At 34.1% G+C, this 18,574-nt stretch overlaps 1 protein-coding gene across 1 annotated transcript in view; it reads left to right on the plus strand.

Annotated features, from left to right (window-relative positions):
• Positions 1–18,574, plus strand: part of LOC128885254 (chymotrypsin-1-like) — a 50,022-nt gene that overhangs the window by 24,539 nt on the left and 6,909 nt on the right. The gene's annotated exons all lie outside the window — the stretch shown is intronic.

Raw genomic sequence — 18,574 nt, forward strand, 5'->3', positions numbered from 1 at the left:
CTCAGAATGATATACATCCCTCAGAGTAACCATGTACACACCTGCGAGGTACGCTGCAGTACTCATAGTTGAGGGCTTCGCCCCCAAACCCCGGACCGGAGGCAAGCCCCCGGACCCCCGTTTTTTCACTGTATGAGTAAAGATCGTGCATGATACAAGGTCTCTGAACAAGTTTGAACCGTCGCAGTGTGTTTTTATATGCTATAGATAGCGTGTTCGAGTATGTAAATGTATGATTTTTATATGCTAATAGCTTTTTAATAAAAAACGTCCAACAGCTAAAACTTCTTGGGTGTTACTCAAGAGAGTGCCCTTGACAACATATGTCAAGGTCAAGGTCATCGGAGCTGACTCCCCTAAACGTAAAGTTTACCTAAAAAACAACTGTTGGAAATTCGATTACCTTTAAAATGGCGTCTTGCGCGACTCAATCGGAGGCTTCTAACTCGAGATGTGACGTATGTCAGAAAAAAATCGAAAACAAATTGAAAAATTCATATAAAAAAACCTATCTATAGAAAAATTTTTTCTTGCATTTTTCGAATTTAGTAGGTCAAAATACATAAGAAAAAAATTGTGGCATTGAATGTACATTTTGGCTATAAACTAGTGTAATTAAAGACATTGAGCACCTCCGAATAGTGTCCGATAGAATTCAATGATCCTCATCTCGATAACCACAAGAGCAATGCATTTAATGAAATCATCTTTTAAAATTGAGAATCCTAATTTATGTATAGGAGTGCGAATCAATTTTTAATAAATTTTGATTCGTAAGAAGAAGGCGAAGGTGTCGAGGAATAAATGTCTTCAATAAATCCATCGTGCAGAGTTCCAACGGTGTAACGTGTTACTGGAAATTACCCATTATTATCTCTAATTTATTTCATAATATCTTTCGCCTCTTGCTGATTTTATCATTCATTTTCACTGGCATAGTTTAACAGGATAGAATTAATTGCTGTCCTACCACGGAACATGGGAACATATACATACATGAGAACCAATTTTCCGTTTATGCGATTTGCGCATGAACTTGTTCATTGCCAAAAATACCGTAACCAACGTCAGACGAGTTGTTCGGTATTAATAGTTTATTGTAATTTGACGTATACTGCGAACAGGAGCCAAACAATTCGAATGCATGCCTAGATCTGTTTAGTATGCACTAAATACTAAATATTATTTTCCATTCTGTACTATAAAATCAAACATAATCAAAATTAAGTTTTTTTTTTATAGTAGATTACTTATTTATATATATATTAGTTAAAATATATTAGTTTGAGATCTTACTTCTTTTTATTTCCGTGATTAAGAATTATTTACTCAGTATTTTTCCGAAAAACATCGTACACCAGGCGATTGAAATGTAAATAATCTAATGAGATAGGTTTGTGCTTTGTTACAAATAAATTATTATCATTGTTTATTATCAATGTATTTAATAATACCTTTCACTAAAAAAACTGCAACTTTGGTTATTTAAAATTTACTTTTTAATCGATTTAACCATAAGGGATGTTAACACGCATATGTCGGGTGGGACATTTTAAACAGGTCACCTAAATAACTCGTTTGTTTTTGAAGATAGAAAATGCATTAGACCAAACTTACTTGGTATCGGGGGGCTCATAATCTGGTATTATCAATTTTTCTGCAGGTGGAGGCGACAAGGAGATATGAAGATCAATTCTGTTTTCTTAAACGGAATGTTATAGTTTCTTACTTACAGTTTCGTAGAATGTTTCAAGACGAATGCAATGACCTATTATGAAGGTTATTCAAGGTTACCCAAATCAACTGCAATAGAAAATAAATTGTTTCACAGTACTTTTCGAATACTTGGACGTCTATTTTCTTATTGCCACTACGAGTGTTCAAAATGGCGACCATGAACATGGATACATAGTCAAAATCGTTGCAATACTGATGACACTGTCTGGCAAATTTCATTTGTATCTATTACAGAGCAAGCTCATCTTATACGTTTTTGCATGTCAAGTTTGGTAGTTGGTTTTTCGCGTAATATTACGAAGCTGTACTCTAGACTGTAGTCAAATTACCAATAATGTTTGAGGATGCAGATAAGCGTAAAATGTGACTGAACGTTTGCCTGTCTTTTGTGACCCGTGTCACGTGATACACACACGTGAAATACAAGTATTCGAAAAGTACTCTGAGACAATTTATTTTCCATTGCAATTGACTTTGAGTGACCTCAAATGACCTTCGTAGTAGGTCATTGTATTCGTCTTGAAACACTCTATCAGACTGAAAGTAAGAAACCATATTATTCTACAGAATGTTAACAAATATGTGGGACATTTTTTCAGGATCAAGTCTACATACCTGTACGAATCGTAAAGTTCTTTACCATTTTGCAATATGAGGTTTCGTTGTTGAGATATAAGTGATTGAAATTTACAGTTGTAACTTCCGACGCGGTCGCACATGGACGGCACTCACACACGAGAAAGACGCACCGACATACACTCCCTAGCGTCATTCCGTCGACCAGCTGATTCGCATTTGATTGTGAGTGTGCGTCGGTGTGTCTTTCTCGTGGTGAGTGCCGTCCATGTGCGACCGCGACGGTAAATTTCAACCGCTTATATCTCAACAATAAAGCCTCAGATTGCAAAATTGTAAAGGACTATTCCATTCGTACTGGTATAAAGACTTGATCCTGAAAAAATGTCCTACATATTTTTTAACACCCTGTATTTAAAAAAACAGAATTGATCTTCATATCTCCTTGACGCCTCCACCTACAGAAAAATTGGCAATACCAGATTATGAGCCCCCCGATACCAAGTAAGTTTGGTCTAATGCATTTTCTATCTTCAAAAACAAACGAGTTATTTAGGTGACCTGTTTAAAATGCCCTCCCTGTATATACGTCTGCTTTTATATCAAACTGATCATAACTTACAATCACAATACTCTTTAAAATTAAGAAATGTACCATATTAAAATGAGACAGGGTATTGGTATAACAAAATCAATTTACAGATAAAAACTATTTTGGTTCGTGTGTATTCGATTAGTTCAAAAGAAATGCAGAAAACTGAAACTTTGGTTATTTCAAAATTCCTTTTAAGCCTCTTGAGGGATATTGATACACATATGTACACGTTTGCTTTTACATCAAAATGACCATTACATACAATTATAATATCTTTTAGAATTAAAAAATATAACAGAATATTAGTATGGTAAAATCGGTTTACAGGTAAAAATTGCTTGGGGTTGTGTGTATTCTCGTTTAGTGCAAAAAAAATTCATTTAAAATTCGCCACTCAAGAGGTTAATTAAATACAAATAAAACGAAATTACTTACATAAAGTAGAAATCTTCATCCTAAAAACAAACAATTATTAAAATCTGACTAGATACCCTAATGTTTCTTCATTGATATCGAGTCCATATAGTATAGTATGGAAGGACATTTGAGAGAACGAAGCATAATGCACATTTCGCAATTTTTGTATTTAAATGTAACTTAAATTAACAAGGTTGTAAGAGCCGCTGACAATGTTTTTTCATGAGTACTCTGTGATAAGCACTCCAACTCTGAGTTCGCGTATCTGAAATGAAAAAATCAAACATTTTTTAACAATATACTGATTTTCGTAAATGCTAAAAAGCAATATTCTTGAGAGAATAATTTGACACAAATTGGAAGCAATTCAAATTAACGTGCTTCTACGATATTTAGCCATGAAAAAACACCAATTTTTTACCTATAAAAAAACCCTCTCCATAGCATTTAGACAATATCATACAAAAATTCTTGTACTTTGAATTTCAGATAATTCAGCTCTGAGATAGAATAATCATCGTGAAGTACTCGCGTAAAGAAAGCTACAACGCCCTAAATTTGTTAATTTCAGTTTTTTTTTAAATAAAAAAATTGCGACACATCCTCTAAGAAACGTTCTTCCGAATACCCTGAATCTGATTAGCAGAAAATTTTCCGTTCGTCTCCAAAAAATTCACAAATATACACCTCGAGCGATTCAAAAGCTGACACAACTGATAGCGGTTCCTTTGGTCGTCGGAGTTAATTTATTTCCCAGCGAGTAAGAAAGACAGGAAACATACTCGCGGTGCATCATCAAGTCCCGATCTTCGCGCGGTTCGTTCTTGCCCGACTTTTTTGCCAGTTTTACGCGGGCGCTGCCGGTTCGCGATGCACCGTTCGTTATACATTCAAAATATTATCTTTACATGCGTATCTGCTGTGTAAATGCCCCGGGAACGCGAAGAGGGAATAAAAAAGGCTGCTTACAACGTGTTTGCTTAGAATAGCAATAGTGTCGGCTCGTGACGTGGTCTTTGTGACGGTGACGTCCCGGTTCGCTGGTCGGATGGTTAGTTTAGCCGTCTCTCGTGCATATGCATGCAGACGTATTTGCCTTTCCAGCGAATCCAACTTGTCCCCGAACTTATACAGCGAATTACAAAAAGAAAAAGAGATGCGGCGAATTGTAAATTGTTGCCAGGAGGGAGAGAGGGGCGGTGGAGATGGGAGGAAGGGGGATTCTTGTTTGTATAACGACCGGAAACGTTTTCGATACCATGGGCCAACCGACGGGGGCGACGTTGTAAAGTCAAATTGATGGCCCTTCAGGGCCAGACAATTGCTTTCTTAAACGAAAATGGAAAAAGGGAGAAGCTTGACGCAACTTTTGCCAATTGAGTGTTTTGAGGCTGAATTGAACGGTACAGAAGGGCAGACGTTATCTGGTTCTCTGAGAGCAAAATACTTCGTTCATCATAATAATAATATATAATATTGGGTTGTCCAGAAAGTTTGTGCCGATTTTAAAAAAAGTTCAGAGGCACGTTTGAATTTTAATATATATTTATTGAACTATATAGGAACCATTTTATCCCATAACCCTTCCACTTTTTAACGGAGGTGTACATGTTATTTGTTTTCAACCACTCATCAATATATTCAGACCTGTATCACCTATCAAAAATCAACAAAGACTTTTTAGACAACCCAATAATTTATATTAATCATTTATCATTTGGTTATTGTCATTAGCAAGCAAAATAAAATACATTAAACCCTTTATTTGATCGAAATGATGTTGGTGAATATCTGCGACAACAAATACTATGTTTGTTAGGCAACTTGAGTATCCTAGTCAAGTATCTTACTCAAGTATCTTACTCAAGTAAATCAAATCTTGAATTTATGAGAAGAAGTCTGACTAGGAATCCTGTTTGTGCAATTATATTTATATTTAAATCAAACTGACCTAAAGATGACTCGCATATATATGTATATGTATAAAAACATTAGTGATCTTGGCACGACATCTACGCGTCCACATATAAAAAAGAAACTAGTAACATGAGAATGTGCCCCACTGAAAACCATTTCAACTCTATCTGAATCATTTTTTGCTGTGGACGATAATATTGACGCAAAGCGAGGTGGTAATATCTGGTGGATTACCTTGTATATGACAAATACAATACAGTGCATGACTATAGCATCGCTACAATTTTCGTGCGTTTTGTAGATTTAATTAATAGTTTCTAATTTTTAATAGCATCATGTGAAAGAGGTTAACAGTATATTATAGCAATGATAAAACGGCGAACATAACATTTATTTAAGACAACTAATAATAATACTATAGATATTTCATGAGTGCACCACTATGGCACCAATGGAATTATAAAATAATAACAATATTAAATTATAATTTCAATGAATAAAAGGGAATGATTTAATAATGAGTAGGACCTCCTTTCTTCTCGATTAACTCAAAAATGCGATTTGGCATGCTTCCAACTAGTTTTTTCAAAATTTCATCGTCAATTTCATTCCAGGATTTTAATATAGCTTGTTTTAACTGTGAAATTCTCAAAAATTGTTAGTTGTGTGCATAAATAGGCGCTACCATCATACCCCATATATTTTCCATCAGATTTTGATCCGGGGAGCATGCTGGCCACCTTAATAAATTTATATTAAGTGTTTGAAACCATCTTGGTGTTGCTCGACTTTTGTGTCAATACACAAAAGTGTATTGGGGCATTATCTTGTTGATACGTCCAAGTAATGTGGTTCTTCGAATGAATAATCGGCAACAAATTATTCTCTAATATTTTATTGTACTCGTAAACTATTCATTCTGGATGAAGGAAACGCTAATTTCAGCTTGCCACTCGAGCAAAACGCCGCCCATACCATTAACGTTCCCCCTCCAAAATTGCGTTTAGAGAAATACACTCGTACAAAAAAAGATAGGGAACACTTTATAAACCCTAAAAATTAGGCTATATTCCAATAGCTGTAAGTCGGTGAAAAATTGGGTAACGCTAATGTCGGCGGTAAACGTCACCTTTAGAGAATAAAAGGGTTACCTTTCAAATTCATATAAATCAGTAAAAAAAATCGTAGAAAAATTTTTAAAAAAGCATTTTGTAGGTAATATATTGTAATTTCTAGAACTTGAGTTAAATTTTTTGAGAAAAATTTTTTTATTAAACTGTAAAGTATTAAAGATTCGTCACTTATGCGCCAAACAATGCATTCTTTTTTGTAGTACAGAACAAGGAAGACAAAAAAATTTGTTTAAACCGTCAAGATTACGTTAAAGTTGATATTTCAAACTTTAAAATGCTTTTTTGGTTTTTTGTCTACGATTATTTTTCACCTAGTATCGATACTTTCTGTAATAAATGCAAATTTTTGTTCAAAGTCGTATAAATCGGTCAGAAAAAATCATAGGACAATTTCTAAAAAAGCATTTTATAGGTAATATATTGTAGTTTACACAATTTGAGTTGAACTTTTTGAAATAAAATTTTCTCATTGACTTTTGAGTTGTTAAAAATACGTAATTTTAAGGAACAAAATGACGTGTTACTTTTTAAAACACAAAACCAAAAAACTATAGAAATTTAAAAATTGCATAATAGCACATTAAAGTTGAAACTTCAAGCTTTAAAACGCTTTTTTAATTTTATTTTTACGATGACTTTTCACCGACTTACAGCTATTGGAATATAGCCTAATTTTTAGGGTTTATAAAGTGTTCCCTATTTTTTTTGTACGAGTGTATATTGAGTCTTTTCGTAGGTTTCTCCAGTAACAATTGAACCCATCTGGGCCATCGAGATTAAACTTTTTCTCATCGTTAAATGGAAGAAAATAATGTCACCTATTAATTTGTCGATTAACATTACACTTTCATGATCCCAGTTTTTATTCATGTTTTCGCGGGCGTATTCCATTCTTGCTATTTTGTGGCGTTTAGAAAGAACGGGTGCTGAAATTAGTTTTTGTCTAGCAATATTTGGATTTCTTCTAAAGACACGTTGAATGGTCCATCGTGACGCTTCGAGTCTACATTCCGCTGCAATTTCCCGACAGCTTTTCAAACTATTGCTCCCAATTTTAATAATCTACCTCTCAGCATGCGGAGACAATTTCTTCTTAAGTCCTCCTTTCTTATTTTGGCCATATTTCGACGGATTACGTAAAAAATTTGATATTATTTTAAAGGATCGCCCAAGTTTACGTGCAATTTGCCTAATTCCCAGTTCTAGCATGTTATAAGCTAAAATTTCATCTTGCTCTTTCTCAGTAAGATATTTACTGCGTGGCATTATATTAATTAATAAATAAAACTCTGAGTTAAATGAAAATTTTGTGACAAACACGCTTGAAGTGTGATGAAAATGAAGGTGGTGCTATAGTTTTGCACCAATTCTGTAATGTTTTTCGACTTCATCTCGATATATGCTTAGACTACTTCAGTATATTTCCTCTGAAATTCTTTCTTTGATTTTTTCTTTCAAGTTAAAACATTTTTTAAATATTAGTCGTGCTATAATTATGCACCGCAGCGTAGTTTTAAAACAGTGTTCTATTCATTCCATTTTACAATACATCTTACTTAGAGCGAACAAGAGTACATTTAAATATTCGACAAGTTAAAATTTCATTTATACTTGTAAAAAAACCGTGGAATCCAATACGTGAATTTTGAGATCGAATTATGGAAGATTATTTTTAGTAGCTGTTGCTATATTTAGGCGATCCAGGTGCGCAAACGAAGTCATTCACAAAACTGTTGATCGAATGGGCCTCGGGCAAGAATGCTCAAAGGATGCTAGCAGCGTGGTGACGCCAAAGTAGAACGAATCAACGTCATTAGCTCCAACCGATTTCTATGCCATAGACGGGCATCGAGGCGCAACGAGCCAGTTGCGCATTCATCCCGTGTCTAATGAAGAATAGGTCCCGTCTTTTAGAGGCTGTCAAATTTGTAGCGCGTAGACGTCTGCAGGCTTGTTTTGCATGGATGGAAAGCGTCCACATTAAAGTCGTATTTACCTTTGGTAGGCGAATAGGAAACAACCTCGCACGCCTCTTTACCTTAACGATCGTCTTTTTCCAAGCGTTGCGAACATGCCTTGCGGTCTTGGTTATAGATTATAGAGAGTTGCACTGGGTGCACTGTTTTCACTTTCTCAACACCTACGTTCACAGTTGTGCACGACTTAACCCTTTGTACTCGACAACAGTTTCACTAGAGAAAGCTAACAATTTAGACGACTAAACGTCCACCATGATAAATCTTCTACCACGATTGGTGAGTCGTGGAAATAAAATACGTTACTAGTGTTTCAAAGTGTACCAGTTTACACTTTAGGAATCTATTCATGAACTAATATCGCTACAAGATTCAAAGAAATTTAAGATAAACGAAGACCGTCGCTTGACAGTCGCCTCTCGAGTGCAAAGGGTTAATTAAGAACAAAGTAATGTTTCTGATGTGAGGTAGGGCTAGGATTATTTTTCAATGCTATGCCATTTGTGCCAATGCCTCGGTATTGTTTAATTTATGGTAGAAATGTTTATCATATGCAGTGTTGCAGCTCCTAATCAGCTTATTTCTTAGCTTCTTAGTACTCGTTCTCATAAAAAGGCAAGCGTTATAAATATTTAGAAAAAGATTTACGTAGTTCTGTAAATATAAAAGAAGAAAGTATTTTACATTTTATTTTTAATGTGTATATTATTTAATTATTTGTTTCGCAGGTATAATATTTAAAATAACATATATAAAGTATCACAATCAGAAATGGAAGATAGTACAGTATAATTATAGCAATTGCTGTTGATATGTCGTTTAGCTCTGATAATATCAGTTCAAGATTAAAAAATTTGAATGTTGTCTAGAAGATATAATTATTTCATAATGTTACTAACATTTAACTAACTGTCACTAGGAAATACACATTTACTAGTGTATAGAGATAGTGCAATTGAAAAGTAACGAGTATCAAGTTTACTTGTACAGAGTGTTTTCAGAACCAAGGTGTAAAGATTGACATAAATTTTTTTTACCTCCGAAAGACAAAAATAAAATTTGTGCAAGGTTTATCATATTCACCTGATTTGATTATCGAATAATAAACATTTTTGAAGTGTTAGGTTGATGTGGATCTTCAAAATAACACACGTCACAGTATTATGATTGTTTAATATAACTTTAATTAAGAAATGAAAATGGAAATGGAAATAGTAAAATATAAAAGTCCGCAACACAAACGCACATTTCATTGTGCGCACCGCAGCATAGCGTTTGGTTCGTATGGCGACCAATGGCGACCAGCTAACGACTAAACAGCCGTTAAGAAATAACAAAGAAACAAAGGAAAAATTAAAGAGAGCACACTATGTCTCTTTACTTACCAAAATGTTTCCGGAGATAGAGGGACAGATGGCGCTCTAGTCAGGCCCAAAACAAACAAGACAAGGAGATGGGACTACTTGTACTTTCCCTAACATAAAGATCTATATTGTAAATGGTTTGCATTAAAAACCTTCAAATTTGACCAGAAGCAATGCGTGTCTCGTAAGAAATGAGAGTGACAAAAGGCGTGAATTTGAAGAGTGAAAAGGCATAGATTTAAAAAGGGGAAGTTGGAGTTGAGTTGAGCTAAATGGTTAAGGGTGCGCAGGTTTATACTTTGGGGGATGCGACTCCAAGGCCTGATTTTGCAATTTTGGCCTTGGAGTCGCATCCCCCAAAGTGTAACGAATATATTAAAACCAGAATTATTAGAAAATATTGCTTCTTTGCTTCAATATCCTTAACAAGAATCATGCTAGCCTAATCACCCTGTCCTCGTCTCTCCTCCAATTGTTGTATCGCCCTCTCTGTCCTTATCCCGGAGTTTCCTACTTTTTCCGCAACTGTCGATGAAGTCAACTCGGAGTTTAGCTCTGGGTCCTGTGCACCCTTAAAGCAAGGATGGAAATGTTTCGAGTAGAACGGACTGACGCAACGAAACGAAAGTGGATGACAGATCGTCTCTGGCTGTTCCGCGAATAGGCATACGATGATGGATTATGGTGAACCGACCTACGCCGTTGATTCGTGCCTGTAGACACATCGCACCTTTGCTGACATTCCTGCAATTGTCCTTCAATAGGGTGGCCGGTTTTTCTGTGCCTCTGCCTTTAAATGCTTGGCAAATGATCGCCCAATTTTATGGGAAGATTTCATCCATTTTGTGCCACGATCGGTTATAGTCACTTTCGCACATTGGATTATCTAACAACATTTTCTAAAATATAATCGAAGACTTAAAATTTATTTCTAAATTTATTTCACTCAATTCATTTCAAAATTCATTTCGTACAATTCATTTTCATTTTAAATTAAACTTAATTATCGACAGTAACAAAAGTCTAACGTCAACGATATAAAGTATATTCTCCGTCGGTTCCGTCATTTTTCAAATGAAAATATTTACTTTTTCTCAGTTCCAATTCAACTATTTGCTACTCAGCTATTTACTGTTCAGTTCGCGTACCAATTAATTCATCGACGTATAAATCATCCAGAGATCATTTCTTTTCAAACAGACAAAATGAAATTCACGAAGGGTTCGAATAAAGTTTCCCTTAGTATTAGCTTCTCAGACGGAAGTGGCTGTCCGGCGACACGGGACACTCGCGTCGGCACTGTCGGCAGTCGACGATCGGGAAGAAATAATAAACGATTGTGAAATCGACAAGTCACGTCCCATGGCACGATCACGATCACGATCACTTTCACAGCGTGATCCTCCGATCTCCGGATGAATCGAAGGGCCCGCCGTTGTGTAAGGGGTGCGTGCCTTCGATAAAGGGACGTTATTTTATGCCTCTCTATCCGTTCCACTCTGTCTGTTCCTCTCTCCCTGAAACCCAACAATTAGTCGCCTGCTTATGTCCGTGATTAATGGACATCTACGAGTGCAGCAGGCGTGTTCCAATAGCGGTCGATGAAGAAGAGGGCGAGCGAGAAAGTTAAAGAGAGAGAGTTAGTTGCGAGTGGTGATAATATTCCATTAGACGCCGTTATATTCATCGCGGGACAATGCGTGAACTTTTTGCCCAAGGGGTGCGTCTCTGACGATTTATTTCTTCAACTCTTCCATTTTCAAATTATTTCATGGCTGTAGTTTATTTCGGTCGGAATAAATAATTATACGACGGAATAATAATACATCTTTACCTGTGACGTTTTCGACTTTTTATTATATCTGTTTGGCAACGAGCTTTAATTATAGCCAGATCATCTGGTTTCAAAAAGCATTACTGATTTGACCATCTTTAAGTTACTTAACTTGTTTTTATTGACACATGTTTGAATTGACTCCAGCCTCTTTTATAGATATATGAAGTGTAGAAATTAATTTTCTGCCTCTATATTCGATCCTTTATATATCTAATTTAAGCGTACTTAATTACAAAACTATTTAGTTATTTACTAAATATTTAGTAAATAGTGATAACACTATTTGACTATTATTACAGCGAAAAGCAATTGGATATGACATTCTATCAATTGACTGTTTAACTTGTTAATTAAGTATAATTAACCTTCTCTTTTATTGGCATTAAAAATTGTAACAATTGAAGTTATGCTTTAAAAAAAAGGAATGTTTTTGAAGTAATTAATGAAAGTTGGACAAATGAAGTTAAAATAGTTTGTACAAGTAGAAACGTTAAAGCTGAAGTTATAAAATAGAATAAGAATATTAAATTTGATATTATTTATGCAAGTAGGTATATCAAGGTTAAAGTTATTCATAGAAGTAGGAATGCTAATACTAAAATTCGTAAAAGTAGCAATGTTACACTTGAAGTCATTTATGGGCATAAGAATATGAAAGAAATAAATAAGAAATACATTGCTATAATATATTTTTAGCCTCTTTCACATGATACTATTAAAAATTAGAAATTATTAATTAAATCTACAAAATGCACGAAAATTGTAGCGGTGCTATAGTTATACACCGTAGTGAATATTAATGATCAGTTAAACTTTGTTGGAAAACTGGAAACATTTTATTGGATATTGGGTACGAATAAAATGATCAGAAAGTTTTCAACAAAAGGTATATTAATGTAACAGAAAGACGTCAAATGAACTATAGGTAAATTTACAACTGTAAATGATACAAATTAAGCAGCAAGACGTAACAGTTTGAAGTTCTGTTCCCATTCACTACTATTTACGGCGTGCAATATATGTAGGACAGAGTGTGTCATTTTTTAGCAATATTTTTGTTTCAAGTGGATTGATAGTAGAAAACCACTTTTTCGGAAATAACTTATACAATATTTGTTTTCTGAAAATTCTACGAGGGAGGTAATGGAGAAATAAACTGCAAGGTAATGAAATTTCAATTTTGAATTTAAAATACAATTACTACTCAATATGTCAGATAATTTACGAAAATAAATTATTAACCTCTTCATTCGATTCTTTTTATCTCGTAACTATATTTATTTTCTTAGTGTCGTATCAATGGAATCTATGTATTTCCTATGATAAAAAGAAAAATGATAATTTATTTTCGTAAATTATTTGACATATTGATGTAGTAGCAATTGTATTTTAAATTTAAAATTTAAATGTCACGGATTACATGCGAAAAACTAATTCTTCTAAATTTCACATATGTTAGAAAAACGCAAATCGCAGAATATCTGCATAAAGATCAACTTTATGAAGAATTTGTGTGCTACATTTTTTATAAATAATTTTCTATAAAAATGCTACTTTGTACAATTTTTTGAAAAACCAATATTATTACGAATTATAACCGAAAAAGGTTTTCTATATGATTTTACACCAATTTTAATAAAAAAAACGTTTATGTCAAGCTATACAATTCGAAAAACATTGGCCACACAAACTCGCAACGCTTTTTCGTAGGTAATTGTTTGCCCTGTGTATTTCATTTTTCTCTAAACAAAATTTCTGTAGTTGATGAAAAATATTCTTGAAAGAAAAAACAAATTTTTCCTATGAATTTTAAATGGAAAATTACAAGATATAAATTTTTATCTTTCATGAAAATTGTTGTTTTATCTACCATCAATTATTCGAGCAGCACTTAAAAAAAGATAGTGCTTTGAAACGACACAGCCTAAATCATACACTAAATAATACACCGTACATCTTACAATTAAAGTAAAAATATTCATTTTGAAAACGTCACGACATTCAAACCTACTCCATATTTTCTATCTCCACTTTATTCGATCAATTCTACGGCCACAATTTCGAAAGCACCCTGCGCGAAATTAAAAACTCGAATCCCAACCCCGTTCCACCGTTTGATACGTAAAATTTATCGTTTGTTGTTACTCAAATCTTGACCGAGTGTTCCGCTCCCCGAAATCGTCGAAGATATATGGCGCGATGGTTGGTAACGAAAAAATAAAAAGAATAATGGTACGTGCGGTCTCGGTGCATTACGAGGATCGGTATACAGAGCTAGAGGGTGTCGTCCACCCATCCCACGTTTCATTCACCCCCGTGAAACCTGAAAAGTTCGCGCTTAATATTATTAAATTAAAGGATAATGGCGGACGAGCCATGGCACGCGACATTTAAACGATTTTAATAACATTTCACGGAGATTTTTTTAATAATATGATAATAAAGGGAAATGAAAGAAAACGCTGAAGGGATTATTATCATTTTGTCACGGGGGCTCCATCCGCACTTCGCTGCCTCCATCTGCCCTCCCTCTCTGGTCCCCTTTTGCTCCATGGACTACCCATCGACCCAACCTGCCGCCCCGTTCTCACCACCGCACCGCCAGATATAGCGGGAAACCTACGTTTCGCTTTCCTTTTAATATTCGTTGAAAAAGAAATTCAGTATCTTCTCATCGTCGATCTGACGCTGGATTCCTCCGTCCTTCGCCTTTTAATTTCTAGCTTTAGCGCGCCCCGATCCGTTTATTGAGAGACTGAAGTTAATATCGACCACGTTCGATGTCGCATCTGTGTTTCGTCCTTCAATTAGAAGCCTTGCTATCCATTCCATGCATCTAAATCGAGGAAAAGTATAATAGCGGAGCCTTAACGAGCTCCAAACTATAATCATACCTCGTTCTGTGCTATAATATTAATTTGGCCAAAAAGTTAAGGGACGTATGAGGGACCTCTTGAGGGACGAATTTTAGATGGACCTTTTTTGTTGCTTCAATCGAATACACACAAACTAAAGCATTATTTATCTGTAAAACGATTTTAACGTATATATATATATATATGCTACCTAACTTTAATATTGTACACTGCATATCAAAATTATACGGACACTTCGATTTTTCAATTTTTAGTATCTTAAAATAGTTTTTCATACAAACCAGGTATACTACGATATATTCACCGTTCCAAAAACCTTTGGACACCCATTTACATTTTAATATTGAAAGAATCAACGTTGCTATAGGTAAAAGTCGATTTGTATACGGTATCAAATATACAGGGTATCCCAAAAAAGTTGAAGGTCTTTGAAAGGGGTGTTCGGGAAATGATTTGAAACAACTTTTTCAAAAATTGGAAAATTTGACTATGGGGGAAGAAAAATGTTTGTATAGATTGGGAATGTTTATTCATATAATATAATTATTGAGTTGAATCTTAATTCAACCATTTTCACCATTTTTCAAATATTTAGCACGTTGACATACAACACCTTAACTGTTACCTGAATACACATTCCATTGAAAGTAATTAAATATTCATAGTTAACCGTGCAATTGAACGTAGAGAAGTTTCAGATTTTAATGAATTATATCTCCGCAACGGCGCGGTCAGTAATTGCTATTTCTTTTTTAATGGTTTATAATATCTTTTTTTAAAACATACCAATATTTCAGCAAGTTCCAAAATTGAATTTTGATTTAAATTGAAACAGTTCACGTGAATTTGTACGTTCCATACGAGTCTGTGTAAAAATTACAAAACCTTGATATCGTTTTTCATCAAATTGGCGTGGTCAATTGAAATCGAAATATGTTTTTATATGATTCAGATTCAATGGAAAAACAGTCAAGTGGAGTTTTGTTCAAATCCTTCATTAAATGAATCCGTCGAACAACTACCTTCAGTTTCTTACGATATTTTTTTTACAGAGAAAAATTTTCTTAATTTCTGTTTAATTTTTAGAATATTTTAGGTATATTTTAAAGTACACTAGGTAATTTTTTCAATTCATTTCATACAGAAATCTTTGAGATATCAGCTGTCTCCTATAGCAAGTCTTCGCCCATGTTATCGATGAAATTTCTTGAGGTCACAATCAGTTATCCAAAGTCAATGAAGTTTCTTTATTATATTATTAACTTATTTTCAAAGAATATAAACTAAATTGCGACCGAGAAATATAAAAATTGAATTTTTGATGAGTGTTTAAAGAAAAAGCATCAAGTTTCACCATGTTTTGTGCAGTTATTTGCAATACAAACATACTTTAAACAATGATGTCATTGAATTTTGTTTAGTTTATATTCAAGACCTTTAAATTAAGTAAACGTATATAAAATTTGAAAACGACTGAGCAATCAGTGTTTGTCAAATCAAACATACCTAAAGTATTCTTAAAGTTAATAAGCCATTACATGAATTCTTCTCTATAAAAAAAAATATCCGAAGAAACACTTAATACTTGTACTCCTAATATGGAGTCCTCCCTTAAGTACATACAATCAAGTCAAAATAAAACTAATACAGTGATTCCCACAAATGAACATTTACATTAGAATTGTAGAATGTATTTTATAGTTATAAGACTAATTTTAGGTTTGCAACTTTTACAACTCAAACGCATATAAAATTTGAAAACGATCGAGCAATCAGTTGTTTGTTAAATCAAACATATCTAAAATATGCTTAAAGTTAATAAGCCATTACATGTATTCTTCTCTATAAAACTCTATAAAAACACTTAATACTTGTACTCCTAATGTAGATTTCTCCCTTAAGTACATACAATCAAGTCAAAATAAAACTAATAAAAGTGATTCCCACAAATAAACATTTGCATTAGAATTGTATAATATATTCTATAATTAGAAGACTAACTTTAGGTTTACAACTTTTACAGTCTGCAAATAGTCCATAGACTAGAGTTAGTCTAAATGTAACGTACTGGACACTAAGGGTGAGCAGGCCTCGTTACATGAAGAGAGATATGATTAATTCAATGTTCGACATGGAGTAACGCGTATTGTCCGTTGTTCCATGTTAGAATTTGATAAATTAAGTAGCGAAGGATGCATGATATGTTGCATTGAAACCCATTACGTAAAAGTTTCGCATGTGTGGGGAACACGTTGACGAAAGCCAACCCTTTCCGTGTGCCCAAATCCTGGTGAAGAGTATCGAAAGGAGACCACCCGTACGAAACGAGACTGGGTTGACACCTAGGGCACCTAGCCACCCCGTTTATTGTGAACAGTTAGGGGTGGGTTTGCTCAATGGACTGTGCTTTACCGAGCGTAAAATATCTCCCATTCTTTAACCCATAATACTTGCCGCGTTCGCCGAGCATCACTCCTTTATTCCATACAGTGTACAAAACAGGCCCGTGAAAGGTGAGCCACTGCCATTCGAAGGTGAAACGAAGGATCCCTCGTGCTCGAGAAGATACGCTGTAATAGAAAGGGCCCAGATTTCGCAGACAAATTCGAAAAGGCGTGCTCAAAGTACCCGAAGTAAGGGTCCCAACACGAATTAAAACAATATAAACTGCCAAAATAACGCGTGCAAAATTTAAATTTAAGGTAGTTGTTTCGTGGGCTTATTTAATGAAGAATTCTTAACAAAACTTCACTATATTGTTTTTTGAATAAATATGAATCATACGAACTTATTTCGTTTTAATGTGGTCAGCGAAGTTTTATGAGAAACGATATGTAAGTTTTGTAATTTTAACACAGCTTCTTATGGAACGTACAGATTCTCACCGTGAGTTTTTTCAATTTAAATTTAATTGCAATTTAGGAAGATGCTGAAAGTTTGATATGTTATAAAAAAACAGAAATTACAAACCGTTTAAAAGGAATAACAAATTGTTAGCCACGTAGTTACTGAGATATAATTCATTAAAATTTGAAACTGAATGTAGAGAAAAACCTAAATCTGTCATTGTGATATAAAATTTAATAAAAATTTTTAACGAGTGTAACTATACAGTGTGTTCCAAAAATCATGAAGGTCCTTGAAAGAGGTGGTTCGGGGGTATCAGCCCTTAAGGGTGCGTAGGACCCAGAGCCAAACTCCGAGTTGACTTCAGCGACAGTCGCGGAAAAAGTTGGAAACTCCGGGATAAGGACAGAGAGGGCGATACAAAAATTGCAGAAAAGACGAGGACAGGACGATTAGGCTAGCATGATTTTTTTCCAGGATATTGAAGCAACGAAGCAATATTTTCTGATTACATAAGGGAGAAATCTACATTAGGAGTACAAGTATTAAGTGTTTTTATAGAGTTTTATAGAGAAGAATACATGTAATGGCTTATTAACTTTAAGCATATTTTAGATATGTTTGATTTAACAAACAACTGATTGCTCGATCGTTTTCAAATTTTATATGCGTTTGAGTTGTAAAAGTTGCAAACCTAAAATTAGTCTTATAACTATAAAATACATTCTACAATTCTAATGTAAATGTTCATTTGTGGGAATCACTGTATTAGTTTTATTTTGACTTGATTGTATGTACTTAAGGGAGGACTCCATATTAGGAGTACAAGTATTAAGTGTTTCTTCGGATATTTTTTTTTATAGAGAAGAATTCATGTAATGGCTTATTAACTTTAAGAATACTTTAGGTATGTTTGATTTGACAAACACTGATTGCTCAGTCGTTTTCAAATTTTATATACGTTTACTTAATTTAAAGGTCTTGAATATAAACTAAACAAAATTCAATGACATCATTGTTTAAAGTATGTTTGTATTGCAAATAACTGCACAAAACATGGTGAAACTTGATGCTTTTTCTTTAAACACTCATCAAAAATTCAATTTTTATATTTCTCGGTCGCAATTTAGTTTATATTCTTTGAAAATAAGTTAATAATATAATAAAGAAACTTCATTGACTTTGGATAACTGATTGTGACCTCAAGAAATTTCATCGATAACATGGGCGAAGACTTGCTATAGGAGACAGCTGATATCTCAAAGATTTCTGTATGAAATGAATTGAAAAAATTACCTA

The sequence above is a fragment of the Hylaeus anthracinus genome, unplaced genomic scaffold, assembly GCF_026225885.1.
Source record: "Hylaeus anthracinus isolate JK02 unplaced genomic scaffold, UHH_iyHylAnth1.0_haploid 11980, whole genome shotgun sequence".
NCBI classification, from domain to species: Eukaryota; Metazoa; Arthropoda; class Insecta; order Hymenoptera; family Colletidae; genus Hylaeus; species Hylaeus anthracinus.